We start from the raw sequence: 7,363 nt of genomic DNA, 5'->3' as shown, positions 1-7,363 counted from the left end.
AGCACCACCATAGAATGTGCTGGAAAACCGCTGAGGAGGGGATCCAACAGCTGAGAGAAGTAGCAATACTAGAGGTACTCTTTGGGAGGGATGGACAACATGACAATGACCCCGACAAGGTCAGGTGCACAGGGCAGATGTTGTGGAATCTGGCACACCTGGGGCCATCTCAATACACCACATTCATTGCAGCCATTAAGGCTGACACCAACCACGAGACAGTGGGTTCTGTTGCCGAGAAGCTCAGAAATTTTGAGAGTATAACGAATGGCCCAATGCAGGCTCAGGTCTCTGCCGTGATTTGGGAACTCAAAGAGGAGATAAGAGGGTTGACAGAGGAGATGAGGAAGGTCAATGCAGCACCAGTGCAAGTCACAGATCCCAGAGTTAGAGCCCAACGTCCCCCAGCTAAGGAGAGAGGATACACCCCACGAGCTGACCTGTGGTTCTTTCTGCATGACCATGGGGAAGACATAAGAAAGTGGGATGGAAAACCCACTTCTGCCCTGGCAGCATGGGGGCATCAACTCAGGAAGGGAAACACTAACAAAAGAAGCTCCACTAAAGTGAAGGTAACTGCAACTTCCCATAACCAAGATGCAGAGTATTACAGAAGGGAGAATGATTTGTCAGATCCCCTTGAGGGAACCTGCAATATGTATGCCCAGGAAGGAAATAATAACCAGGGCTAGAGGGGCCCTGCCTCTAGCCAGGGAGAGGCACAGGAAAACTGGGTCTTTTGGACGGTGTGGATCCAATGGCCTAGCACATCAGAGCCACAGAAACATAGGGCATTAGTTGATACTGGTTCACAGGTCACCCTAATACCATCAGAACATGTGGAGGAAGAACCTGTTTCTGTTGCTGGGGTGACGGGGGATCAGAGGAATTGTCTTTGCTGGAGGCTGAGGTGAGCCTGACTGGGAAGGAGTGGCAGAAACATCCAATTGTGACTGGCCCAGAGGCACTGTGTATTCTAGGCATAGACTTCCTGAGGAATGGCTATTACAAAGACCCAAAGGGACTCAGGTGGGCTTTTGGAATAGCTGCTGTAGAGGCAGAAGGCATTAAGCAATTGAACACCTTGCTTGGACTGTCAGAGAACCCATCTGCAGTGGGACTCCTGAAGGTGAAGGAGCAGCAGGTGCCAATTGCCACCTTGACAGTGCACCACCGGCAGTACAGGACAAATCGAGATGCCGTGATCCCCATCCACAAGATGATCTGTGAGCTGGAGGGCCAAGGGATGGTCAGCAAAACCCACTCACCCTTCAACAGCCCCATCTGGCCTGTGCGCAAGTCTGACGGAGAATGGAGATTGACTGTGGACTATCGTGCATTGAATGAAGTGACTCCACCGCTGAGCGCTGCCATACCGGACATGCTGGAACTCCAGTACGAGCTGGAGTCCAAGACAGCAAAGTGGTACGCCACCACTGACATTGCCAATGCATTTTTCTCCATTCCTCTGGCAGCAGAGTGCAGGCCTCAGTTGGCTTTCACCTGGAGGGGCGTGCAGTACACCTGGGACTGACTGCCCCAGGGGTGGAAACACAGCCCCACCATCTGCCATGGACTGATCCAGGCTGCACTGGAAAAGGGTGAGGTTCCCAAAAATCTACAGTATATCGATGACATCATTGTATGGGGAAACACAACAGGGGATGTCTTTGAGAAAGGAGAGATTATTCAGATTCTGCTGAAGGCTGGTTTTGCCAGTAAGCAAAGTAAGGTTAAGGGACCAGCTCAGGAAATTCAGTTTCTAGGAGACAAATGGCAAGATTGACGTCGTCAGATCCAAACAGAGGTAATTAACAAGATCACCGTTACTTCTCCACCTACCAACAAGAAGGAAACACAAGCTTTCCTAGGTGCCATGGGCTTTTGGAAAATGCACATCCCTGAGTACAGCCAGATTGTCAGCCCTCTCTACCTGGTTACCCTCAAGAAGAATGATTTCCACTGGGGCCCTGAACAACAGCAAGCCTTCACCCAGATCAAGCAAGAGATCACTCATGCAGTAGCCCTTGGTCCAGTCAAGACAGGACCAGAGGTAAAGAACGTGCTCTATTCTGCAGCTGGAAACCATGGTCTATCCTGGAGCCTTTGGAAGAAGGTGCCAAAGGTGATACTCGGGGTCGACCACTGGGATTCTGGAGAAAGAGCTACAAAGGTTCTGAAAACAATTACACTCCCACAGAGAAGGAAATTTTGGCTTCCTATGAAGGAGTTCAAGCAGCCTCTGAAGTAACTGGCACTGAAACACAGCGGCTTCTAGCACCTCGACTACCGGTACTGGGCCGGATGTTCAATGGAAAGGTTCCTTCCACATATCACGCCACTGACACCACATGGAGCAAATGGATTGCCCTCCTCAATCAGCGCGCCCGCATTGGAAATCCGAATTGCCCTGGGATTCTGGAAATAATTACAAACTGGCCTGAAGGTGAGACTTTTGGGTTGTCTTCTGAAGAAGAGGAGCAAGTAGCACATGCCAAGGAAGCCCCACCATATAATGAGCTACCAGAGACTGAAAGATGATATGCCCTCTTCACTGATGGTTCCTGCCAAGTTGTAGGCACTAACCGAAAATGGAAAGTGGCAGTATGGAGCCCCACATGACAAGTTGCACAGGCTACCGAGGGACAGGGTGGATTGAGTCAGGTTGCAGAGCTAAAAGCTGTCCAGCTGGCTTTGGATATTGCTGAACGAGAGAAGTGGTCAAGGCTCTATCTCTACACTGACTCATGGACGGTAGCTAATGCTCTGTGGGGATGGTTGGATCTCTGGAAAAAGGCCAACTGGCAGCGCAGAGGGAAACCCATCTGGGCCACTGAGATTTGGCAGGATATTGCCACCCGAGTAAAGAAGCTAACCGTGAAGGTTTGACACGTGGATGAGCACGTACCCAAGAGTCGAGCTAATGAAGAGCACCACAACAACGAGCAGGTGGACCGAGCTGCCAAGGTGAAAGTATCACAGGTGGATCTAGACTTGCAGCACAAGGGAGAATCATTCCTAGCTCATTGGGCCCATGATGCCTCTGGTCATCAGGGGAGGGATGCAACATACTGATGGGCCCGTGACCGAGGGGTGGACCTTACTATGGACAGCATCTCACAGGTCATCCAGAATGGTGAGACCTGTGCCACAATCAAACAGGTCAAGTGGGTGAAGTCTCTGTGGTTCGGTCGACGATGGTCAAAGTCTGTATGGGGAAGCCTGGCAAATTGACTACATCACCCTTCCCCAAACCCGCCAAGACAAGTGCTACGTACTGACCATGGTGGAAGCAACCACAGGATGGTTGGAAACCTACCCTGTGCCTCATGCTACTGCCCGGAACACCATCTTGGGCCTAGAAAAACAAGTCCTTTGGAGGCATGGTACCCCTGAGAGAACTGAGTCAGACAACGGAACCCATTTCAAGAATGGCCTTATCAACACCTGGGCCAGAGAACATGGTATTGAATGGATATATCATATCCCTTACCACGCACCAGCTGCCGGGAAAGTTGAACGGTGCAATGGACTCCTTAAGACTACCCTGAAGGCACTCGGTGGGGAAACCTTCAGAAACTGGGAAATGAACTTGGCAAAAGTCGCCTGGATGGTCAACACCCGAGGGTGCATCACTCGAGCCTGTCCTGCCCAATCTGAACCCCTGCACACAGTGGATGGAGACAGAATCCCTGTGGTACACATGAAAGGTATTTTAGGAAAGACTGTTTGGATTAATCCCACTGTAGGCAAAGGCAAACCAATCAGTGGGATTGTTTTTGCTCAAGGACCTGGTTACACTTGGTAGGTAATGCAGAAAGATGGGGAAACCCGCTGTGTACCGCAAGGACACCTTGTTTTAAGAGAGAACTGTATGTAGGTTTTCATTCTGGATTATATATATATCTGTAAGAGGGTATTGGTTTGGGTATAATGTAGATGGTAATAAAATAAGGGGTGGATTATGTCCTGGTTTACAATACAAGATATATATCCTATTACCATCTGAGAAGGGTGATCATCCTTATCTCTGTGGGAAATGTCTTTTGTTGATGGGCCATAACTGAGAAGGGTGATCATCCTTATCTCTGTGGGAAGTATCTTCTGTTAATGGGCCATTGACTCCTACTGTATAACTGATAAGATTACATCATCCCATTGGGAGATGCTCCAGCCAGGAGGACGAGCCAAGCCTCTCCTACCTAGATAAAAACTGAGGTTTAGAATGCCAAAGGCAGCCTTTTTCCACTGGATTCTAGAGGTATAACGAGGCTTTTTCCACATCATCGCTGGACCCTTTGGAGGAAAACTGCACCAACACCCTGACTGACAGAGTATCAGGTTGTATTCTGACTCTGTCAGTGGTTTTATTTTTTATTATTGCATATATATTGTTTTTCCTTTTTCTCTTCCCTATTAAAAAATTGTATTACTGACTTGAAGTCCCACTGGTTTTGCTTTCAAACCAGTACGGGTAGTCGAGGCATTTGAGAAGGGCCAGCTTGGTATGGCACCTGACCTCCCATCAAGATGTAACGAAGTAGTCTCCACAGCAGAAAAGGAGTTAACCGACAAGACTTTGGGAGGGCCTAGTGGCATAAATGTCAGAGCATCCACTCTGTGGGGGAGCACATGGTAGTTTAGTCTTGTGCTTCCAGCACTGGTTTTTTTTCTCCTTATTCAGTCTTCTGTTGTATTTTTGTTAAGGTTTAATAAACCTTTGAAATTCTAAAAGCAAGAGTTGTTTCTCACAATATTAATGATTTCCAAGAAGTAATTTGTATAACCACTCCTATCCCAAGGAATGTAATGAATATACATGAAATTTAGCCATACGTCATAGTTTGGGTTTGCCAATTTTAATATATTCACCTTCTGTTGTGAAGCAGAATTAGGAGCAAAAGCAAAGCAGGCTTAAAAATTGAAAGGGTATAAAGAAAAACTTTATTGCAACACAAAGAAAATAATAATAAATTCAGAATAGATCTTCAGATCACTCCCTCCTCCCCCTTTTCAACAACATACAGAGACACTTCAGTCAATTCCTTACTTAAACAATCTTTTTCACTTCACTTTAGGGAGAGGAATTTCTTCTTGTTCAGCTATAGGGATCTTTTTCAAGAGAGGAAAAAAACAGTTCTCTCCTGACTTCACTTTTTTCATGAATAGCAGCTGCCTGGGAATTTGTAATCATGAAACTCCTCCCATCTTCACAGCCTTCCCAGAGCTGTGCTTGTGGGCCATGTCAAACTCATGAGGTATTACTTTTAAGGATGAGCTGCTCAAAGGTAAAAGCTCTCTTCAGCTCTCTTCTCTCTGTTCATACTTCATTCCCAGGAACACAGATCCCCTTTTTCCCTTGGGGCAAAGGATCTTCCAATCTCACCATCCCCCCCCCCCTCCCCCGCCATGTCTTTTTTTCATGGTTTAAAGGAATTTTTAGTGTAGTATAGTCCACCCCTATAGCTTACAAGAAAATATTTTTCAGCCAACCTTTATAGTGTCTCCTCACTCTCCTTCCATCTAAAAACTTAGCCTTTGCTTCATTGACTTCGGTGTATACTTTCTGTTCTTTTTTCCTCTCACCCAAGGAAGATCGAAGGTCTGTAAGTCTTATCTGAGCATTAGAAGAGTTAAAATTTCACACAGAGGTTGCAGTGGCAGGGCCAGGCTATGCTGGAACTGTGTCAGTATCTCAAGCTGCCTGGAGTGGGGGCCCGGACAAAAACTGCAGAGTCCAGTCAGAGGAGAAATCGTGACAAGGCTCTGGCTCCATGGCTGCCCTCTGGTGCTGACTGCACCCAGCTCCAGCTGCAGGCCGGGAGTTCTCCCTCTGCCTTGCCCAGCAAGCAAAGGCATGGGGGGCTCTCCCAAACCGGGCCCAGCTGCCTCCCCCCAGGCCATGAGGGCAGCTGGGCGGGCTCGGCCACCCCAGGGCTGCTCCGAGCCGGGGCAGGGCAGGGCAGGGCCTGCTGAGCCACAGCCACACCGGAGGAGGGTTAGGATCTTAGCAGTGGGCTTTTCTTCTTTTTGGCTATTGGGGCCCCTGGTTGGAAACGGGGCCCAGCAGCCTCCCTAGCCCACCCCTGCCTGGCCTGGGCCACATGGGAGGGGGCCCAGCCCAGGTCATGTTACCTTGTGAGAGGCCAGAAATGCAAGGGAGCTTTTCCTGGGGTTTACGTGCTTCAAATAAAATGTGATTCATGGAGTAAACTAACTTCTCCAATTGGTTTCTCAGGCTATCAACAACTAAACCAGCCTCCAATTGGTCCCATCAATTCACAGAAGTTCTCATGGAGGGAAACTTCCTAGTATGCCCGTCCACCAGGTGCCTTCGAGGCATAACCAACACACCGTATATTGTGCTGTGTAAAAGTGCTGGGTGTATGTGTTAGGAGGAGCGATGCCCCAAGTACCTGGCACAGAATAAAGCAAATACCCACCTCACTGAGTCGGTCTCTGAGGTGAGTCTTAGCTCAGCATTGGAGCAAATCAAAACAAGAGACCAGTCCCACAGTGTTCTCCTGGGTGTGATAACTGACAAAAGATTCATGTTACTTATAGAAGGAGTTTGTATAAACCAGAATACTTAGATAAGACGTGGAACTAGATAAAGGGAAATCTATGATTAAAACTATTCTGTTTAAATCCCTTTGTTATGAATACTGTGTTTTCTAAGTAAATTGTATTTGATACCAGTTTGTAAAATGAGGTTTTTCCCACAGTCTGAAAGATTTTGCAAAATCAGATTTCCTGCCTTTGTGTAATCAATTGCAACCTATCTGCTAAGACCACACTTCCCACTTCTGCTGTTCTTTATCTACCAAAACCAGATGGTTACTTAACAAATTGTCCGGAGATTTCACACAGTGGTCCCACGGATGTTTTATTGACCACCACTGCTTACCTGGCAGAATTACAACAAAAAAATAACAATTATTGATTACCACAAGGAAAACAATACTATAAAAGGAGCTGCAAACCAAGGTTCAACGGAGCGTGGAGTGGGCAGTGACCCTTCACATTCCCCAGCACTCCCTGCTCTGTCTAAGTCAAATAAAGCAATCTAAATTTTGCTAAATATCGAGAGTTTCTGTTTCTCCTTCATAACATGGGCTACACCAATTCTGCAACCCTGAAGAAATCCAGCTGTTGTTTGGAGGCACGGCCTCACCTTCCCCTGCTTCAGCTGCCCCTGCCCCTGCCCCCTCCTGGGCTGGCACAGGCCTCTGCACAGACTCTTGTAACCCAGACCCGAAGACCAGTTCCTCAGAAAATTAATTCAACAGTAGAATTTTTCAGCTGGCCCAGATCCCTGGCCTTGCTTTTTATGCAATGGCAGCAACCTGGGCCTGGGAGGGAC

The sequence above is a fragment of the Cinclus cinclus genome, chromosome 19, assembly GCF_963662255.1.
Source record: "Cinclus cinclus chromosome 19, bCinCin1.1, whole genome shotgun sequence".
Taxonomy (NCBI): Eukaryota; Metazoa; Chordata; class Aves; order Passeriformes; family Cinclidae; genus Cinclus; species Cinclus cinclus.
This window is presented reverse-complemented; position numbering follows the sequence as displayed.